A 21,859-nucleotide genomic window follows, 5' to 3' on the forward strand; every position below is an offset into this window, starting at 1 on the left:
CTGGAGGCATATGTCACCCTCCTGGTTAGTGATTCCCCACCGAAATACCAATGGCTCCCCAAAACAGAGTGCTAATTTCATCAAAAAATATTAATTTACTGTGGCAGCATCCTGCCATCGCTGCATCTGCTTCCTGCCTTTGCATTCAGCCTGTTTTGCTCATCAGCAGGTTCGTGCACATGGAAATGAAGCTGCTGCCGTGCTTTGTGGAGGTCATGGAAAAAAGGTCTCAACTGCGCTGCCTTATCCTGGAGCAGGGGACACAAAAACGTACCTGAAAATACTGCAGAGCATAGTGGGGAATGGACCTGGGAGCCAGGAGACACAGGTCAGGTAAGGGGCCAGGATCTGGCCCTTTCGCCTGAGCTGCACAGCGCTTGGCGGGTGATAAAAGCTGGCTGGGATGTTTTGTGAAAACAGACTTGGCACGTTTGGCTGCCCAGGGGGACTGAAGTGCAAAATACAGTATAAGAGCAAAGGAGCGTGCAAACGTCTTTGCTCCTGAGGCATGCAAAGGGCTCGGGTGCAGGAGTGACCTCCCCTCCCTCGGCTGAGCTCAGCTCAGAGTGATCGTCTGTCGTTTGTGGGTGACCCAGCTCGCCCAGCTCCAGCCAACCCACCAGCGAGGGGATGCTGTGCCCGCTGCGTCGGGCTCCCGCGGTGGGGGGACCCCAAGGCACCACCCCCCAAACACCCCCGGCAGCCCAGTCCTTCGCAGGGCAGGAGCCTCTCTTGAACCATGTGCTGATGGAGGCGACTGGGCTGCCACGATGTCGTTTCTGGGTTGACCCAGCTTAGGACACCCAGCAGGGCTTCACCACGCAGTAGCAGAGCCGGGGGAGAGCAGCGTGCCGGAGGGGTGCCTGCCTTGCCCGCACCATGGGCAGCACTCACGGCCAGGCAGGCGGTGCCCCTGCAGTGTGTGCAGCCCCTTCCCAGCACTGGCCCTGGTCCTCCGTGCAGTGATCTCCCCTCCGTGCAGTGACCTCCCCTCCGTGCAGTGATCTCCCCTCCGTGCAAGAACCCTGGAGCGCAGGTGCCCGGGTGCCTCTCAGTGCCGGTGAGTCAGCCAGAGCAAACAGACAGTCCGTGCCCTGCCCGGAGAGCAGCTGAGCGATGATAATTACCTCTTTGTTTCCTTCTTCTGGAGTTATTTGTGGCAGAAAGCATGTTTGCCTTTTTCTGTTTATTCACACAGTCAGTTCTCAAGTGCTTGCTCTCCACGCCTTTGCGCCTTTTGTTCCTGGCAGAGGATGAGGAAGATGAGGGTCTCTCCCCTCTGCTCCCCCCGAGCAGTGTTAGCCAATGGCATGGGCTGCCAAGGGTCCCCTCGGCCCACCCAGCTGCACCAGTTTGGGCTTTACTGGGAAGGGAGCCGACTACTGAGTGCCTGCTAGACGGGGGCTGCTCTCTGCCTCTGTGTACATCCGATACGCACACATGCCTATTTTATATAAACTAGTGGACGCACGTGGGAGGTAAACAAGGCAATCAGTCTGGCTCGGCAAATTGGAATGGAAACAAAATATGTCTGCAAAGCGAGTGCTAGCCGAGAAGCACTGAAGGTGGCCGCTGAGGAAGGGGGCCGTGGGGCAGCAGGTACCTGAGCCACGGGTGCCACCCCGCTCTGGGTAGCCGAGCGGCAGCGTGGGGCGCTGGTACTGCTCATCTCCCTTGCAGGATGCCATGCTGATGCTCCATGTAAAGCAAAATCCACGGGCTGCCATCGTTGCCCCTTCCACTGTTGCTCTCACCCTCCTTCCCACTGCAGAGGGGTCTCCTCTGTCTGCCCATCCATCCGTGAATCCATCCATCCGCGGCGTGGTGCTGCTCTCCCGTGGCAGGCGCGATGACGGGAGGCATGAGGGTGCCTTGGCACAGGGCAGCGTTCACTGACCCTGGCCCGAAACAAACCCCTTGGAGTCCCACCCAAGGCGACAAGCAGAAACGGAGCCTTTCCGTAGTGTTTGCTCTGCGTGAGCACACAATAACGCTGTAACCTTGGGTTGTTTGAACTAGCCAGGAGTGTCATTGCCAGCATTATATTCAACAGTTGTACTTGACTGAATAAGCAGACGGGGTTTTTTCCCCCCTGTCATAATGGCACTATCCCACGGAGGGGTGATGGATTGCTTTTTCGGTTGCACATGCTGTTATCGCTGTGCTGTTCTAATGCTAGTCAAACATTATTGTGAATAGCCAAACTCAATAGCAGCAGTGTTAGGCTGAAAAGTCAATATTAGCTGAGCAAACAAAGCAAATAAAGAGTTGCTATTTGCGTAGCTATGAGTATTTGTATGCTCTGCTGCTGAACAGGGTACTTTGAAATAATAAAAAAAAAAAAAGTTTTTTCTTCAAGGCAGGGCATGTTTTTTATTTAGGGTAGAGGAGACGGCTTTTATTCAAGTTCACATTTGCTTCCTTAAAAGTTGCGGCAGCCCCGTGAGTGGCACAGGCACGGCCGCCCTTGGCCAGCTCTCAGGGAGCAATGCTGGGCGTGCGAGACGGCTGCCGGCAGTGCTGCCGCTCACGCTGGCACCGCCAGATCCTCTGACCTTTAACGCCGCAAGAAAGTGTGGGAATCCACCGGAGCAGCAGAGTGCTGAAACAGCAGTTGATATTAAGTTATCCATTAAAAGGCAGCTCTTCTTCTGGAGGAGCAGCGCCGTGTTTCAGCGGCATCTCCCGGCAGACCCATACTTGCTCCTGTGCGGCACCTCTCTGCCCCGAGGATGCTGCTCCGTGCGTGAGAGCGCCTGTTTTGTTCTGATTTAATTTGCATTTCCCTGTTTCTTGTTAAGTTTCTGGCACTTTTCGAGGTTTGCTCAGTGACCTTCTAAATGACACACACCTATTTATAACCTGCTGTCTGTGGCCCAGTGCCACTTTGCAAAGCCCTGGGAATGGAATCCAATAAACTGTTCCTTCATTAATATTGTATAGCCCAACGTATGCACCCAATGTGCATGCTGAAGAGAGGATGCCATAGCCCATCTTCATCCCAGGCTTCTTTCCTTATAGAAAATGTTGTTAAATATACATGCCAAGCCAGGTTAGCTCTGGGGCAGCAGGTCCCAGCCCTCCCCCTGGGACCCCTCCCCAGCTGGGGATGGATGTGCTGCATTACTGGGTTAGTCCGTGCAGCATTTTCCATGCAATCTCCAGCCTAGGATGCTTCAGAGAGGTAAATGATACAGCTGGGGAATTAAATAATTAATTCCAAAGAAGGACAGTAGCTGTGATGCATAGGCAAGGGAATATATATATATATCTGTAGTGGTTTTGGCTGAGCTGGAACAAGGTGGAGAGTCAGGGGTGATGAAACGCAGGTGGCATCTTCCTGGGAGGTGCAAGGGAGAGGGAGATGGTGCTGGGAAGGGTAGAAAAGCCTGGAGGAGATAAGATGGGACAAAGGCAGCGTGAGATGTTCCTGCAGCTGAGAGCATGCTTGTGCCTGGGACACCTGCAGCCGTAGCTAGTGGAAAGGAAAGGTTGTCCTTGAAGATGCTGATGCAGAAAAGAGATAAAGGAGTCTTGGAGATGTCTGGAATCTGGAGGCTTTGGCTTCTTGCTGCTTTTGTGTTGGCCACTTCAGCCAGAGCAGTTACTGGGAACCTGGCAGTGGAGGCACTTTGCCCTTAGCCAAGCCAAGTGTCATGGGTCTGCAGAGCCAAGCAGGGAGTCTAGCTGAGTGAGCCAGGCTGCAAGTGTCCCCACAGCTGGGAGCACTGGGAAGGGGGTGCTGAGCTCTTCCTTAGGGGAAGGGCAAACCAGACACCCCCATGGTAACCCCCTCCCCACGCCTGCAGTGCTCCTGTGCCCTGGGGAGCTGCCTGGGGATGACCGAGAGCATCTTTCCACTTCAGAGAAGACAAGGAAAGTGCTGGGAAAATACTATGGCTTTTGCTAAATGAGCAGTGGCTGAGGACAAGGGGAAGGACCCAGGACTACCACTCCAAAATGTGCTCTTAAAGAGGCAGGAGAAGGGCAGAAAGCTGTGGCCTTGAAGATCTAAATTGCCCCACAGTTCATCTACAAGAGGAGACGTGGCTGCAGGACTGGCACGGTGGTCCTGCTGCCCAATGCTTTTGCCACCCATCCTCATGCAGATGTGTGTGACGCCCCTTGGCTTTAGGGACGGCCCTTCCCAGGGCTTGCACCCTGCAGCACCCTGCTTGCACCAGTGCCAATGTTGCAGGTGGGCTCCTGGGAACAGCCTGTGTCTAGGGCTGTGGGAGCATCATCCCCTGGGGAATTGTCTTTGCGGGAAGAGGAGCGCACCTGCACGGTGAATTAAGTGCATGAATTTGCTTTTTCTGCAAGCATCTCGTGGTCAGCTTGCTGCATTGCTGGCTGCTGCACGGGTCCGCTTTGGCCACAGTCGTGCCTGGGGTCTGTGCACGGGGCTGGGACAGCCTTTACCTCCGTACTGTCGGTGCTCTGCTTCCCTGGGGCTTTTGGAAACATAAAAATATCCGCTACTAAATTCCACTCGGCAAGTCTTGATATCATGAAGCACATTTGCTCTACAATTATAGCCTAGGCTAATGCTGTTTGGATTAATTAAATTCACATGACAAATGTAGTCGCATTAATTTTATTTATCTTGAGTGGGTTAACAGGAACTAGCAATGGAAAAAGTAATTATTTCACTTCTAGGGCGCTGGGATTGCTGATTTGGAAACCTCTCTGAGACATATTCCTTAAATGTGGAATAGCAGCATGTGAAATGCATGAGGAGCTAATACAGTGCATAAAAATGAACATAATTTCTGAAAAATGGAATTAATGAGGCAATGAGACTGTTTTAATGAGCACAAGGTCTGCAGTAAATGTCAGTGTTCCCATGTCTTTATTGTAAATTATAATGTGCATTTTTAGAAAACACTGCCTCGATGCAAGCCGGGTGGAAGCTGCTGGAAGGGTCCAGCCTTCGCAGGCAGGATGCACAGCCCACAGCCAGTGGAGCAGCGTTCCTCTCCTGCTCCGAGCTCTGTGCGAGGGATGCCTTAGTGACCGCATTTATTTTTTTCTTGCTGGGCAAACAAGGGTGTTTGGTTGTGCGAGCAGGACTGGGACGGGAACAAACAGCCGGAGTCCATGGCAGCTCCTGCCCGCGGTGCTGTGCCTGCTGCTGCGCCCGTGAGACGAACGGGCATTGATCTACCACGCAAACATTAGCCAGGTCACCGTGTGACTCTGGTGGAGGATCAAAAGCTCATGCAACTACTTTATTTCTCTTGTTAAATAAGGTAGGTGAACGGCAAGGGATATAACAGGGCTGAGCTTCCCTGCTTCATATAAAAGCTGTGGCTTTGGTACCGCTGAATTAAGCAGCGGCAGCACCAGGTCCCATGTGCTTGGAGCCAGGTATGAACAAAATCCTTCTTAAAACTGATTCATCATCCAAAGTTATTGCATGTTGTCTTTGTAATTTTATTCCCGAGCCCCAGCGCTGGGAAGGTTTGCAGAAAGTGGCTCTCCTGGGCAGGCGCAGCCAGGATTTAATCTGGGCTTTAACTCCCAGCGAGAGCTAGCGGGCAAGAAGGAAGATCTTTTGCTTTGCTTTTCTAATTGCTCAGGGAAGCTGCAGCAAACCTTCTCCCTGCTGCCCAGAGCTGATCTCCCTGGTGCTGAGGGGCTGCAGGAGGCCCCACCGCCTGTCGGAGCATGCAGCGTGGCTTTGGTAAGCAGGGATGTTTCCTCTGCCTTCTGGAAACGAGGGCTGTCCTTCCCCGGAGGTTGCTGCAGAATGTGTAGAGACACAATGCTGTCAAACCTGGCAGGTGGCCCAGCGCCGCAGTGATGGGCATCACGAGCGGGTGACATTTCCTGTTGATGGTGCAGGATGCAAAGCATCATCTTTGCCTCCCCCTGGCACCTGGTCAGCTAATCAATCTCCATGAAATATACCTCTGTGGATTGCCCGTCAGCCACCTGCGGGCAGTTTGGCTTGTGGCAGCCCCCCCGATGCTGTTGGAGAGGGTGACAGTGGTGTGATCCCGAGCAGGGTGGCCACGGGCTGTCATGCAGACGGGCGAGCATCTTGCTTCACCTCAGTGCTTGGAGCCCATCACAGCCTGGGTGGGTCCTGCTTTGGCCAGCAGCAGCTCGCACTTGTGCCCCCCGTCCTGCAGCCCTGGTGGCCTCCAGGGCTGGGAACAGCCCTTTGAAAATCCCCCCACAAAGCCCCTCTTGTACCTCGCTAGGTCCTGTCCCTTCCTGGGACATCTGGGATGGATGTGGCCCTTGCAGAGGTCTCACCTGCCCAGAAATTGCACAGACCGGTGATGGCAAGAAAGGCTACTACCCCATTGCTAAAAGAGCTGTGCAGAGGAGCCTCCCACATCAGCATCACCTACAGATGCTTTATTGGTTGCAAACCTGCTGTAATTTTCTAGGGAACAAACCCCCAGTGTTTCAGACCCGTGTCTTTCCAGCGAAAACCAGAAAGTCATCACAGCCTTTCTCAAGAAAAACAGAAAAAATAATCAGCAGCGTCAGATGTGCCGACTCGCTGCTTGCCTGGGGGGATGTCCCAGGCTCCCCACACACCTAATCCCTGCTGCCTCCCAGTCATCTGGATGATCCAAGAGCTCTTTGTCATCGAAAGAGCTGGAAATGGTGTGGCTGTGCCAGCGCCGGAGGAAAGGCTCTGCTGGCACCAGCACCAGCACTTTCATGGGTGAGGACTGGGTGAGAAGATAAACCCCAGCACGTAACGCAGGTTTCAGGGCACATCCTCTTCCAGGAAGGCATCTTTGTTGCGGGATGAGCTATCGGAGCCCACGGGGCTCCACCAATCCCGCAGCTGAGGGTGTTTGGAGTATCAGTCCTCGTCAGCAGTGCCAGCGGCTCAGTGCGAAGCCAGGGCTGGTGGGAGAGGCTGGAGCTGCTTCTCCACACCGGGTCCCCGGCGTGATGCACCTGACTGCCTAAATGGGTTCATATTCCTGATTTTCAGCCATAAGGTTTCTGATAGGGATGACTAATATAATGGGGATTATTGTTTAAGAGCCGGTGTGGCCCCCTTGGACCCCCAGGTTCCATCCCCCGGCACTGGTCCCTCTTGGAGGAGGGGGGCTGCTGGGTGCTCTGCTGTGAGGCAGCTGGTGAACTGGGGCAGAAAATACAAAGAAAAAAGCAGTTTTGATCATAAATTTTGAAAAATATGATCCAATACAAGTCTTTCCTTCTTTTGTACTTGGGTTTCCCATCAGTTTAAAAAGCAGGAAAAGAAAAAAAAATAAACACAAAGGCAGCCTCCAGCAGAAGGTTTTTTCCTATTGGTTTTCTCCCCTCCCATTCTTCCATGGAAGAAAAGGCAGAAAAAGGGATCAAACAGAAGGAAATACTTTCATTTCCTTGGAAGGCAGCCGGGACGTGGCAGGGGTCGCAGGCAGGACCGCGGCCCCCATCCCTGCCCTGCTCCGGTCCCCCAGCCTGGAGCAGCTGAGGCATCGCTGCAGGATGCAACCGACACACCCGTGGTGCCACCGGGAGGCTGAGAGCACCCCAGCCTGGCGGGGAGCCGAGCCCCTCCGACCTCCCGAATCTCCTGGGCTGGTCACTGGGTGTGGAGTCGGGGAATCGGAAAAGGGCTTTTCAAAAATCAGGCTTTTTTAAACTCGGAAGAGGCAAGAGCTCTGTGACCAGCATCTTCTGGCAAACGGCTGCCTGTTTACAGACATGTAAATACAACTTCACAATTGCCATAAATCCTATTGTGCAATATTCTCTAGAACCAATTAGATTCTGACATCTGCTTAATGTTTAATTACTTTTTGACGAAGGAAATGGAAAAATTGACAAATAGTATAATCCATCAAATGTCGGCCTTTTGTGAGTGTGTTTATATAAAGCTTACATGCCAAAGTCTCTTAATTTTTCTTGCTGCTCTGGCAAGGATAAGGACAAATATTTATATTCCAGGCACACAAGATGGCTTTCATATTGTTTTCATGTTTAACTGATTTCAAATGAACTAAGATGGCTCTTAATGTGGTTACAAGAATTTGCCATTAATTTTCACTTAAAATTGGATCCAGCTTGCTACATGCCTGCAATATATTAAAGTTAATAATGATTTGTTTAGAAAACGCGGTGCTTACTGCTGGCTGATTGGCACACGCTTTCTTGGTGGAAACATCAGATTCCTATTATATTTAAATGACAATTAAGCTTAGAATATTACTCCTATTTTGGAGTGCTTCATGCAGAATTTTTTTGTTAATGCTACGGGAGAAGACAGCTCAGTGTCCCTCCATCACCTCCAAACCCCAGGAAATGCTCCCGCATGGCTGTGGGATGCTTGGGCTCAGCCATCCGAAGCTCAGGCTGGCCTCTTCTGCTGGCTGCACAGGGCTGGATCTGGCTTTCCCTCCCCTCCGCCACTTTTGGGAAAGGTGTGGGAGAAGGAAAGCAGCCCAGCTCCTTGATACTTCACTTACACATTTAATAAAAGGAATAAAATATCAGAAAGGCAGGAAAACCTTTAATAATTCAGCAACGTCGAGTTGTTTCATTACCTTAATATTTGCAAAAATTGCCAGCAGCTCTTGACACCTTTTCTCACTCACGATCTGAGCCAAAAAAGCCACAAGGAAGTACGATATATTCACTTGCCCTCATTATGCTAATCACAGCATTGCAAGGCTTGCCTGTAAGTGTCCTTGCTCCTCGTGATGGAAAAAGAAGCGCAGCGCAATAAATTTGACCTAGAATAGTTGTTAGGAAGAGAAAAATGCGTAAAGCATGAGAAACCCACTGATCTTACTCATAGCATCTTTGAAAACGCTGTTATTAACTGACAATAAATCTAACAAACTTTATAATTAGGTTACTTCTTTCCTTTGAACTCCCATTGCCAGAGCCATTAGCTAGTGCAGCGCTGTGATTTATAAGTGAGAAGCAGCACTAAGTTCGTCAGTTTATCGGCTTTTATTTTAAAAGGCATTTGTTTTCCCGTCTCCGAGGAAAGCCTGCTGCTCCCTGAAGCTTTGTTGGAAGTCATAATGTGTCAGGTTGTTTTCTTTTCTCTCCCTGCCGAGCCTGCCAGCCAGCATCCCAATTAGCCCCAGCGGTGATGATTTCTGGGATGAGGGGAGTTGTCCGCTGGGAGCTGGATGGACAAGTAGCAGGTTCCTTCCATCTTAGACATCAGTGGGGTGGCAGACGGTCACAACCCACGGTCACACCTGGGCTGGCATCCAAGGGGTGCAAGGAGAGCTGGAGTGGGGAAATTTTCCCCTGTTTTGTGGCCACATTTGTATTTTGAGCTGGAACTGTTGTGGATAAATGGGGAGGAGAACTGGCGAAAATGCTGTTTCCATGTTTATCCCGTGAAGTTGTCTGATAGCTTGCAGTAATTTAATAATTAAAACTCCTCCTGCTGCAGGACGGTAGGGCTGTCCCGTGCTGCATGATGTGCTTGCCCCATCCGTGCATGGCATCACCCATATCCCCCGGTCCCTGGGCGAGGGGCACGGGGGGGGGACGGGACCTGCACGCACACCTCCCCGAGGAGCTGCCACCAGGTCCTCTCCCTGCTACCTGCCTCAATAACCCTTCTGCCTACAATAACCCAGCTTTCCTTGGGGCTACCAGCATCATCGTATTTCTTCCACGCTAATTAAGGTTATTATTTGTGTTTGTGGGGAGCGATGAATGCTGCACTTGCTGCTCGCTGCAGCGGGCGCCGTGCGTGGGCCAGGCTCGGACGCTTTTTGTTAACGATCTCTTGAAATCAGCCATTTCCCTGCAGGCTTTTTGCTGTCAGGTCATTGCTTTAAAAAAAAAACCTAAAAAAACCAAAACAAACCCACCTAAAAAAAACAACCCACCACCCCAACAACCAACCTCTAGATGAAAAGGGTTCGATTTCCACAGCCACTCGGCGGGTTTTCCCACTGCCTGTGCTGACAGAAAGGGGGTTTTATTGTGCATCAATTACTTTCAAGTGAATGGGAGACATTATGTTATTAAATCCCACCCTGCCTCTCGAGGTGCTTTTAATTTGTATGTTTAGGTTTAAATTTCTTCGGGAGTGCCAAACCTTGTATTTGTTTTCCTTGGGCTATTTTCATTTAGGGTTTCGGTAACTGTCAAAGCCTGCGAGTTAATTGTAGCTCACAAGGTTATCTTTCAAAGCTAACTTATATCTCTGTCATGTGCTGGAGCCAGTCCTTGACTGCCTATCTTTATGATACTGTAGATTTTGACTCTTGTAATTATCCTTTGAGTTTAAGCTGATTATGTAGACTTTATAACTGGTGTTTGTTTAATTTACCCACAGTGTGTTGTTTGTACAGTGGCTCCGAAAGTAAACACGAACCTGATTAAACATCTCTGGCTGCCACCAATGGCCCTTTTCCCAAAGATACACTAAAATAAACAGTGGAGGGGCTGTGGGAGGGAAGCGGTGATGCTCGCTTGGCTTCTCGCACTGGGCTGCAGAGGAGCCCAGGCAGCCCAGCTGCACCAGAAAGAGCTGTTTGGGAAAACCAGTGTTATCTTAAGCCAAGTAAACCCAGCCCAAAGGCATTGCCTTCTGCTTGGGGGCAGCAGGGCACATCACTGTGGCAGGGGCACCACGCTGGCACTGCTGTGATGGTGGCTCGCTGTTGCAGGGATGCTACTGCTGAAGGAAACGGGGTCTGCTGGGTCTGCACCACTGAGCACGGTGGTATCCTGAGCATCTCCGTGGCACAGCGAGGGGCTTGGGTTGCCCCGCTTCCCCCTGCACAGTCAGGGCAGACCCACGCTCTGCGAGGCCCTGGTGCCATGCAGGGCTGGAGTGATGGCAGGGTCGGAGGTGATGTGTCTGTTGGTCCCCCGAGCACCTGGGGGGACAAACGTCTGTCTGTTGTCAGCCTGCAGCACCAGGGTTAAAGCAGTTTCACCGTGCACCGAGCACTGGCCCCACAGAGCTCCTTGGGCTGGCTCAGCTGTGGCAGGCTGAGCTTTGCAGGCATCCTTTTGTAAATGCACTCATTTCTTGTTAGAAGTAATTAGCTCGTGGGGTGGCATGGCTTGTTACTCGGGCGTTTGAAGCCAAGGTGTTTCGGCAGCTCCCAGCCCTTGGATGGCTGTTCTGGAGGGAGGTGATTTGGATGGGGAGCCCTGGACGTGATGGCACAGGTTGGATCCTGCCTGCTTCCCCCGACGGGGACCAGGCATGGACACAGCATCCCGCTGCTGCTGGCCATAGTGCCTGGCTGAGGCTGGGGGACCAGCCAAGGGGGCTGAGCAGAGCTGCTGGGGCTGGGGATAGGGATGGGGAAGGGGACCGTGCTGGCTCACCCTGCTCAACAGCTGCTGGGATGTTCTGCAAGTGACACATCATTAATGAGTATTTTTCTTTTCATTAATCAACAAGCTTTAAACTTACTCTTGAGCAACCCTGGCTTATCACATTATCTGGTCTCTCACTGAAACGGACAGGTTAAAACGTGTGCATCTTATCTTGGATTTTTTTTTTTCCTGTTTGCTCTCCCAGCCGTGCCAGCACACCTTCCCCTGCACAACCCGGAGCCATGCGCAGAAACGCCAGTCGGTCCAGGCACCGAGGACCTGATGCTCTTGAGGAAAGGGCACCTGGAGAGGCAGAGGCTCCCTCACAGCTGCTGGAAAATGAAAGGCAGAGGTTTGTCCTGGGAACAGGAGCAGGGACCCCAGACGGGCTCTGCAGGAGGTTCCTGCAGGTCCACATGGCTCCTAAGGAAGGCACAGGCTCCCAAAAGTCCCCCGCTCCTGTGCCAGCTGCTTGGCTGGCTGTTTTGGTTTGCAAAAGGTGCGAAGCAGGATGGCAGGCGTCCAGCATTCCTGTGGGCTCCTTTTAATATAGGGTTTAGACAGATTGGAAAAACTCCTCGTTTGCACAGGCGCCGTGGGTGGTTCCCTCCTCTCTCCTCCCTGGCCTCGCAGCGCCAGTTGCTGCTGCTGCTGCTGCTGCTGCTTGGGGTCCCTGGGATTTGGCCCCAGCCCTGCTCTTGGTCCCTTTGCTGGAAGCCAAGGGGACTTGGCCACTCAGTTGCAAAGGAAAAGCTGCCTCCTCCTTTTCCCCCAGCTGCTACACGCACAGGCCCCTGGTCCTGAGCGATTCCAGGGATAACAGATGCTGTTTTCCCATTTCAGCACCTCCTCAGCTGGGTCACACCTCCTTTTGGTCTTCCATCAGTGTTTCCTCCAAACCAGCCAGGTCCCTGCCGTGCTGGCTCATCCCTGGGGCAGCTTTGCACCCACAGCCCTTCTCACCAGGAGGGTCCACAGGCTGAGCCCCACTGCTCAGCATCACCCCTGCAATCCCTGGCTCTGGGCATTGCCTGCTTGAGGAGGGAGAAACTCTGCTTTTGCTCTTTTAATGACATTTTCTCATTTGCATAATTGCAGAAAAAAATGCCAGCATGGCCTGCTGGGGATGGGGGGAGGTCTGGATACCTTTTGGCTGTCTTTGTTGCTTTTGATGAGCACTGATGGGTGGTGGGTGCCTATGGGGGTGCTGGGAGAGGGCTCTATAGGGTCAGACCACTCCTGTGCATGCTGTCCCCCCCCAGCACAGACATGGGGGACTGGTCAGACTGGAAAGGTAGGCATGTGGGATGGTAGCCAAGGAATGGCTGGGGTGTGCAGGGGCTGAGGGATGTGGTCAGGGCAGACAAAGACATCACTGCCATTCCTGGCTGTGCAGGGAAGGGCTGATAACATAGTGGGGTGGCAGAAACTTCACATGAAAACTCAAATGCAGCAGCCCAGGAGTTAGAGGAAAGGGTCACAGGAAGAAAACAGCTTTTTCTTTGCTGCTGACGATGTCCCTGTCAGCTCAGCTGTGGGCTGGCAGCCTCCCCAATGTCTCCACTCCCTCCTGCGCTGCTGTGGGGAGAGCTCCAGTCTCTTCAGAGCACTTTTATCTCCGCAGATGGAAGCATTTGAGGAGCACCAGAGAGCCAGCTAGGATGACCCCAGGCTGTCTCACGGCTCTTATCGGTCTCCTCTCCTCCCCCAGCAAACACCTCCCATCCCCACCTGCCTCTGCAGCTCCCTGCCTGCTTCTTCCCAGCTCCAAACCACTCTTAACCCCATTAAACACCACTCCTGCTATCAGGGCAGGTGTTCCTCAACTGCAGCCTTGCACAATGCCATAAGGGAGGGCTTTTATGTTATTTTTCCCCTCCCCAGAGAAGGTTTGTAGAAGATACCCTGAGCCAAGGCAAAAGCTCTCTGCCAGGTCTCCCCGCTCAGCACCCGGGGTAATTCCTCTGGCCCTCATTAGAATAGCACCGGGCAGCCCTAATTACAGGGAGGGAGCTGGAAAGCATGCAGGTGTCATTAACCACCCTCAGGTTTGTTCTGGAGCCAAATTAAACAGTGAGGGTGGTAAGAGCTCCCCCAAGGCACAGCCCTTTGCCCAAGAGGGCTGAGCTGGGATGGCTCTGCATGCTTGGGCAGCACTGTGCCCGCTCCGGTGGCACAGGGGTGCCAGCCTCACCAGGGCTGGGGTCTTCACTCCACCAGTGACTCATGGCAGCCATGAGGATGGGGAAGGGCAAGGAGATCTCCAAGAGCTGCTCTGCTGCTGGAGAGCCCACTGCACGTGCCCATCCCCATCCCTCTGGTCCAGCATCCCAGCGCCAGGCTGGCCTCGTGGTTGAATTTCTCCAGGTCCACGTTCCTAGCCTCTGGCCTCAGCTGATAGCCTCAGCCAAAGGTAATGCTGCTGTGTGAACCCACATACATTGATATCTGTGGTTATTTATGTGTCATAAAAACATTTGCAACACACACTTCTTATTCCCCTTTCTTTCTATGGAACCCCATGCTGACAAAAGCCTTTTACTGAGTGGGTTGTCTGCCCAGCCCTGTGGTGGGGGTCAGATAAGGCAGGGGCTGGCATGAGGTTAAGTGCCTGGGGGCTCAGCCCATGCCCACCTGGGTGCTGTGCACCCTCGAGGTGCTGCTGGCTCTATAAACCAGGCTTTGCTGCAGAGGGTTGCAGAGTCCTGCCCCGGGGCTGGGAACATCACAAGCAGCGCTTCCTTTTCTTCCTCTGTTTTTTTAATTGCTCTTTAACCTTTGTTCGTATATTTTCAGTGGTGTGTGTCCTCATGTACGAGTGGGAGCAGACAGGGAAGCTGCCTGGTGCCAATGCATGGGGGTGGATTTTTCCCAGTGAATTCCTGTTAGCATCTAAGGGGAGAAAAAACCCCGCAGCAGGCTGCGAGACATCCAGGAGATGGTGTTTTTCAGGAAAATATCAAGAAGCAAGAATACACTCAGGCTGCTGGAAAAGGCCCAACACCTCTTGTTTTTAAAAGCTTGATGGGCTTTCAGCTCCCCTGCACCCTCAGCAGCACACTGAGCACCTCTCCCCTGAAACCACGGGCTGTGCTGGATGCTCTGCAATGTCCAGGTGTGTGCACGGCTGCAGAGGAGAGGAGGGGTTTTTTTCTTTCCTTTCTGGCTCGCATTGGAGACCCACAAGCTCAAAAAACCAAATCAAGCTCCCCTTGCATTTTAAGAGCTCTAAAACATATGAAGCCTTATCAGTCAGCCTGTTACCTTATGGGATATATATGCAGTTCCCAACCTGCGCTAAATCAATCTCTCTCCACAGATGGATAGAGAGATAAATTTTAAAAAATAAGCTTAATTTTATTACTGTCTTCTGAGTGGCCATTGCATGACAGCGCAGCGCCAGATTGACAAGAGTTTGATGTTTGGTAATAGCACATCAGCAGGCCCCCGGTACTTTGATGTATTATAATAGTGCATCATCAGAACAATGGCGTTTTGATATATTGTATTAGAACATAATCAGAGTGATGGGACTTTGATATATTATGTAAGTACATCATCAGAGCGGTGGTGCCGTGACATATTACCTTAGAGCACTGTCAGAGCTGCTGCACTTTAATGGATTTCAATAATACATCACTGGGACCGGGGGTCCTTAGGAGCCGTGGTGCTGGCAGCCGGAGGGGCTGCTGGGCTCGCTGCAGGACATCTCTGCCTTTGGAGGGCCTGACCAGTTCACGTGGCAGCTGGAGCTTTCAGAAGAAGGTCCAGGGAGAAAATGCTGGGGGGGCTTGGGGGCAAGCACAGCCCCATCTCTATGGGGCGGCTGTGGGGCTCAGTGCCCCCAGCTTGGAGAAATCCCCCTGCGCACAGCCTGGGGCAGGGACAGGGACGTCACTGGGCTGTTTGGGGCTGGTGCTGGGGACCGGGCTTGGGGCTTGCTGGGTGCCAGGTTTCCTGAGTACAAAGCTTTCTGGGTGTCAGATTTTCAGGGTTTTACTTTTAGAGCAGCCAGCACACCGGGTCTTCCCACCAGCGATGGGTGGCTGAGGGCCGGGACATGTGGTTGCACAGTGGTCCTGATGCCACCTTCACCGCACAGTACTACCCTTCAGGTTTCATCTTCTGAGCTGTGCAACGGAGGGTATTTCCAAAGGGGCCTCTCAAGGGCAAGCTAGAGCTGGCAGAGCATGATGGCAACAAGCAGTGTTGCTGTCTGTTGTTAGCTGGAGAAGATCCCTGCATTTTCCTTCCTTCACCCATTCCCTGCTCACGCACAAGCCAATTGCATCCCTGCAGCCATGTGCTGACCCCTGTATCTAAAGCAGCGGGGGGGCATCCATCCTTCCCCACCCGAATCCTGGCTCCCAGGGCCATTCTCATCGCCTCTGATGGGAGACTCATCTCTGCAGTGCTTCAACGGAAAGATATGTCAGCTGCATGGCTGATAAAAATCACTTAATTTAGTGTCTCTGTGGCTGAGACATCCTGTAGCCCTTTTGCATCTCTCTGGGTGGAAGGAGAAAATTAAGTAGCACAGGTAAGTAGGAAAAATAATAAGACATTCTGGAAATTTCAGTTTATGCATGCTGAGGTTTCACAGAAGTGCTCATCAGAGTGACACCTGGGTTGAACATTTTCTTGTTTTAGACTTTTTGTTGGTTGTTTTTTTCTTGCTTCGTGGTCAAGCAGTCATTTGCACCAGCCTAAAAACATGCTGTGTTCTCTTCACGTCTACAAAAAATTCATCAAAAATAAGTCTCAGGTGAAATTTCTTTTTTATTGCTGAAACAGACACATTTCACCTCTCTGAAATAGAAACATTTCATGATGTTGGAGCTTTCTTATTTCTTTTTAAATTACACTGGCTGCATCTAAACATATTTCAAAACAAGAGAAGAGACATTCTATTTAAAAAATGCCAAAATAAGAACTTTCTGCTTTCCAAACTGGCTTCTGATGGGATGCAGATGGGCCTGAGCATTGCTGACCAGCTTCCCAAGACCTTTGCCAGGCCCAAGAAATGGATGTCTGACCTGAAAATTAATTCAGAAACAGAGAAGGAGGAGGCAAGGCAGGAGACTGCCAAAATGGAGCTCTTGGAAGTGGTGAACAGCACTAATATTTTGGGAAATTGAAATTCCAGCCATGAAATTGCCTATCATTTATCATCCCCAACCACCTAACAAAGTAAGAAAAATAGGCATTAAGCCTTATTGCTTTTTAAATACTTATGATCTCGGGGAAAAGCCAACTAATCTACTTTCTTTAATATGTATTCTATGGAAATGTCTGTGAGTGTAACAGTGGTGTTTGTGTTTGTATGTGCAGTTCCACATGTGAAAAAATGATGTCACATTGTCGTTGAGATGCTCAGATGATAAACCCCATCTCCCGGAGGGCTGCTGTCGCCTCCCTGTATCCCCGATGCCAGGGGGATGGTGCCACCCCTGAAACCAGGCCTCCCCGGTGCAGATGAGGATGTCTTTTCCTATTCCACAACAGAGAGGTCAAATCCATTCCCTTATGTGCTGGGATGGAATTAAAACCTCAGCAGCAGCCCTAGGCACCAGGGCAGAGTCCAGGAAAGGCAGTGCATTTCTGAGCTCAAGCCCCTCCAAACCTAGAAAACCAAGGTTTGCCCTCAAAGCAAGGAGAAGGTTTTGCTGCTGCTAGAGCATGTCATCAAATAGTTGTTTTTTGATTTAAAGGTTGGCAAACTCCTGAGCACCTCTCCCCATCTCTGCCCCTCCCCACGGCCAGCTGCTGCTGCAGCTCCACGTCTTCAATGGTCATACCCCAAAACTTGCTTGTGTTACTGGGAATGACGCCTGGGCTATCGCCGTGCATACTCTGAGGGGTTTTCCTCCCTGGCACCAGGGTCCACAGGGCAGTGATGCTTTTTGCTTGCCATGGCACTGGCCACCCTTATAATTTCCACAGGTAGGAGGTTGCGGGTGATGGAGGGTACCGAGCTCTGTAAATGTTCATTGCAGCACCATGCAAAGCCATTTAGCGCAGGTGCTTCTGTAATTGTGATGCATTGGAAAAATCTGGTGTTCAGTGGCTGTTTCCCTTGCATGGCCACCTGTGCCAGCCCCTGTGGCTCCAACACGGGTGCCCGCAGCCATCCCGGCCGCTCCGGACCTGCCACCATCTTCTGCAGGATCCCTATGACTCTGGGCACCATGTCCCTCCGCTCCTACCTTTTGGTTTATTTGCTTAAAATGGAATCAGAAAAAGCAAACCCATCCCCGCTGGGCAGTGTGGGGTGGGCTGCAGGGCTCTCTTCGACCCCCCCAACACCCTGAGCTGCTTCCTGCCAGGGAGGCGTTTGCAGGGTGGTTGGTTCCCCTGTTTCCCAGGGTTTTGGGGGATGCGCTGCCCTGCCTGAGCATCAAAGGATGCACAGGGCGAGAGCAGAGAGGGGAGAGATGGGAGCAAGGCTTGCTGCAGAAGCAGCTCTGCGAGGTTGCTGTCACCATCGCTGTCCTCTCCTGGAGCGGGCAGCCATCAGAGGGGGATGCTCAGTGTCCAAACAGCATCAGCTGTGCTTTTCCCAAAGCACCAACACGACCCACCAGCACCCCTGCAAAGTGCAGGTCTCCCTGGGGGATTGCGTGGGCAGCTTCTCCCCATGCTGCCCCGTGGGGTTCGGGTTCCCCTAGCCAGGGCAGATCTCCTCCTCTTCCGCAGGCGGCGTTCAGGAGGCTTCATCATACATCAACACCTCGCACTCCAGAGGAAACATCGGAGTTTACCTGCTAATGGTCAACCACAAGGTAAAAAAAAAAAAAAAAAAGGAAGCAAACAAACAAACCAACCAACCCTCGAATGATTGGGGAACATAAATTATCCAGAACTGGCAAGAAATGAAAGTGTTGCATGGTCCCCTGACAGCAATGGGATGAATAACTGATGATGATTAGTTAAATCATAACATTGCTCATGCCATGCATAAATGATGAGCCAACTGCTTGCGATGCCCTGATGAGATGCAGCGTTCTTAGCTTTCTATCATTCCCACTTTGTAGCCCCAAAGAAACTACCACATTTCTGCATTTTTGTGTTATCTGGCACATCAAGCAATGCGACAATGAATATATATTGACCTTATTATAGCAGCCGGCTGCTTGTGCCAGAAGCAACCAGGCATACTTTGCACAAATTAAAGCTGTCAGCATGTAATTTATGGTTCATTGCAAAAGAGGAACAGAACTCTGAGGGGAACATTGTGGTTTGGGAAGCAGGTAGGTAGGCAGATGAATTGCATGATAAAATATCTTGCTAATGATGTGATGTTAAAGCTGAAGTGTCATTTTCATTCTGTTTTGCACATTTTTTTAGTTATTTCTTGCTCAAGATGATTTTCCCCTTTCCACAGTTGGGTTTTTCTTTTTTGATTTTTTTTTTTTCTTTCCAAAAGCTAAATTACTGGTTATACCTGAAAAGGATGAAGTAGGTGTGGTAATTTATGAGCAGACAGCCGTTGTCTGAAGACAATGTGGTGGCACCCTGAGCAATGTTAGAGCCCCGTAATAGGGAGTTGTCTTACGGACACAGCCAACAGCCTCGACAATGGGGCTGGGTGTGGATGATTAAAGTTTTCCTCCTTTTTCAGACTAGAGAACAGTCTGGAGGAGAAATTAAATAAAGAATTCTACGTGTGCGCCTTCATTCCTGTTGCCACGCACACACACGGCGCCAAAATTGTACATCAAGAAGGATGCTTGACGCTGCAGACGGCAGCCTCAGTGCCGACGTCTTTTGGGTTTGGGGATGTTGGGTCTTTCCTGCCTTTTTGTTTCCCAGTCGCTCAGCAGCTGAGGGAAAAGGAAAGGGGGAAACAAAGGGAAAAATCGCGTGGGATTATGTCACCTTTGATAATGCACGGAAGCGCGGGAGTGGGGAATGTGAGAGCCAAGTGAGGAAAGGCAGGGGGAGGCTGGAGGAAACGGGGATTTATAGTCTGCCGTGCCGGAGAGCTCTCTTTAGTCCAATAAATAAATGATAAAATAATTAAATTCTGAAATAAAACGTCACTGAATTATTTAACTGCTCACCTAGGAATAGCTCTGACTCAGCCAGGCGAGCACTGTTGTTCTGCTGCGGGTGCCACCACGCTGCCAAAACCAACATACGATACAGTGAGGCACCCTGGGTGGGGGGTGGGCTGGGGGGTGGCTGGTCCCTCGCCTGACAGCGTCTGAGGTGGGGAAATCTGGGGTTTGCTCCACCTTGGAGCCAGCCCAGCAGCGGGCAGGAGAGGAAACACCCTTGCCCAGGTGGAGCAGGTTGTGTGGGCACTCGGGGAGCAGGAGATGTCTCTGGTGCGGCGGCCCTGCTGAGTGCCACCAGCCCGGTCAAGCCCCTCATTCCTGTCCCCAAGGGATGTGAGCCCTGGCACCATCATGCTCCTCTGCACCCAAGCTTGCAGTTGCAACTATCATGAATTTGGGGTGTCAGGGTCCTTAGAAAGGCAGAAAATTATTCTGTCAGTGTTCGGAAAGCGTGAGCATGTGTGTGCGTTTTACAGAGTGAGACTCCATGCCATGAGGGATGCAACGGGGCAAAGCCAGGGCCTCAGCCCCCAGGCATGCCCCCGCCACGGCCAGACTGTCCCTGCTCCTGCTGCGGATGGGGCTGCCTGGCAGAGCATCCCTCCAGCGGGATGCGCTCTGAAGTACCAGTTTTATTTTTCCTGATCTTCATGATTTCCTTCCTGACATGCTCTCCCAGCTGGGCTCCACACCTGCCACTCACGGGTGGATATTGTATTTGACACGGCGAGAGGAGGCTGGGCAGTGCTGCCGCTGAGGTGATGCGGAGGCAGCGGCAGGGATGAGGTGGTGGTGCTGATCTGAGGTGACAAAGCTGGAAGATGGAGGGGGTCTGCCCGATGTCACCACATTTTTGACAGAGAGAGGTGGGAGGCAAGGCAGGATGAGAGGTGGCTGAGTGGTGGCGATGGCAGCTGGAGTGGCACGGGGAGGCACTCGTGTGCCCGGGGGCAACCTGCCCGGCCAAGGGGCTTGAATCCCATCCGGCATCAATAAAAGATAAACTGAGTCTGAGAGCTGGCGAAGGGAGGTGCTGCTGACCCCAGGAGGTCACCAGAGCCACTGCTCTTGGGGATGTGCTCAAATGCAGAATATGCAGGAAACCCACAGGAAGGCATCAATGATCATAACATTGGTTTTTTTCCCCTTTGGATTCTTCAGTTACCGTACCTGGGTGTGTGGCTCTTTAGTCCAGCTCCTTCGCCTGTGACAGGACGTTTCACTGCTGTAACTGGTGCTAACTGGGAGACGACTGCAGTCAGGACTTGCGCTTGCCACACTGGTTGCTGCCTGCTTCTGCCTTGCTGTGTTGCTGCACTGGATCTGCGCGCATCGCCCATGTCCTCCAGGTATGCTGAGCACCGGGGGCTGGCAGGGGGGCTGGGCACTGCAGTCACCTGTGGGGTCCCGTGGAGGGCACTTGGGCAGTGATGTTGTCTGTGGTGACGGCCCCCTCCAGCCCCCCACTGCCCGTGCTGCTGTGAGGACCGTCAGAGCTTCCACCTTTCTTGGAGGGAGCACATTTCTTGAGCAAGTGGCCCTTCAATGCAGCATTGCATCACCCATGTCCATTAAATTGCCACTTTTCCACCCAAAGCAGCAATCTGGTGTGACCAGCAATGTCACCAGCACCCTGCAAGCTGTGACAGCAGAGCTCTGCCCAGCTCCCAGCTCCCGGGGGGCTGCTGCAGCATCTCTGCAGGTATAGGTGAGAGAGGTGCTGCCAAACCAGACAGCTAGAGCTCCAAGTTGCCTTTCAGAAAGGAGATTTTTTTTTTTTTTTTTTAAATAAGTCCAAGTTGGCTCAGTGCTGGCACTGCCTTTGAACCAAATGTCTCGCTGCAGCCAGTGACAGCTCTGCAACAAGAGCGGTGGCAGCATTCGCGAACTATTAGTGTTAAATTATTCCAACAAAAGCAGGCCTTGATGTTGTGTTGAAGTTGATAACTTGAGGATGTGTTTGAAAAGGATAAAAGCTCAGCCTTCAAAGGCTGGCTCCTCTTTTGTATGAGATGCAATGCTGAGTGAATTAACCATTTTTGTAATGAACGCATCATTCTAGAGACTAATTAGCAAGCATTGGGGCTCATGATTTGATAACTGTACACTAAAAAAAAAATTAAGGAAAGAATTAGTGGGGCTTTTTTTTAATGTCCAGTGGCATGTCTTGAATGCCCCTGTGCTGCCTGTGTTTGCTCTGGGCACGGACAGGGGATGTTTCCCAGCAGAGGAGGTGCAGGTAAGCCCATTCACAGGAGATTTTGGGTGACTGAAGCAGGTGATGCCAGAGCTGCCGGTGCCAGCATGCCTGATAATACATGCTCCTGTTCTCCTTCCCAGGAGTAAAGCTGCAATCTCTTCCCGAGAACACTGTACATCACAGGGACTCTTCCCTCCCACCAGCAGCGCGTGGCTGTACACGGCGGTGCGAGCAGCTGGGCTGTTTCAGGTCCTGGGCCATGGGCACAGCAGCTAACAAAAAGGTAATTTAATCATCACCGGCCACG

Source organism: Falco biarmicus, chromosome 7, assembly GCF_023638135.1.
Source record: "Falco biarmicus isolate bFalBia1 chromosome 7, bFalBia1.pri, whole genome shotgun sequence".
Classification (NCBI taxonomy): domain Eukaryota; kingdom Metazoa; phylum Chordata; class Aves; order Falconiformes; family Falconidae; genus Falco; species Falco biarmicus.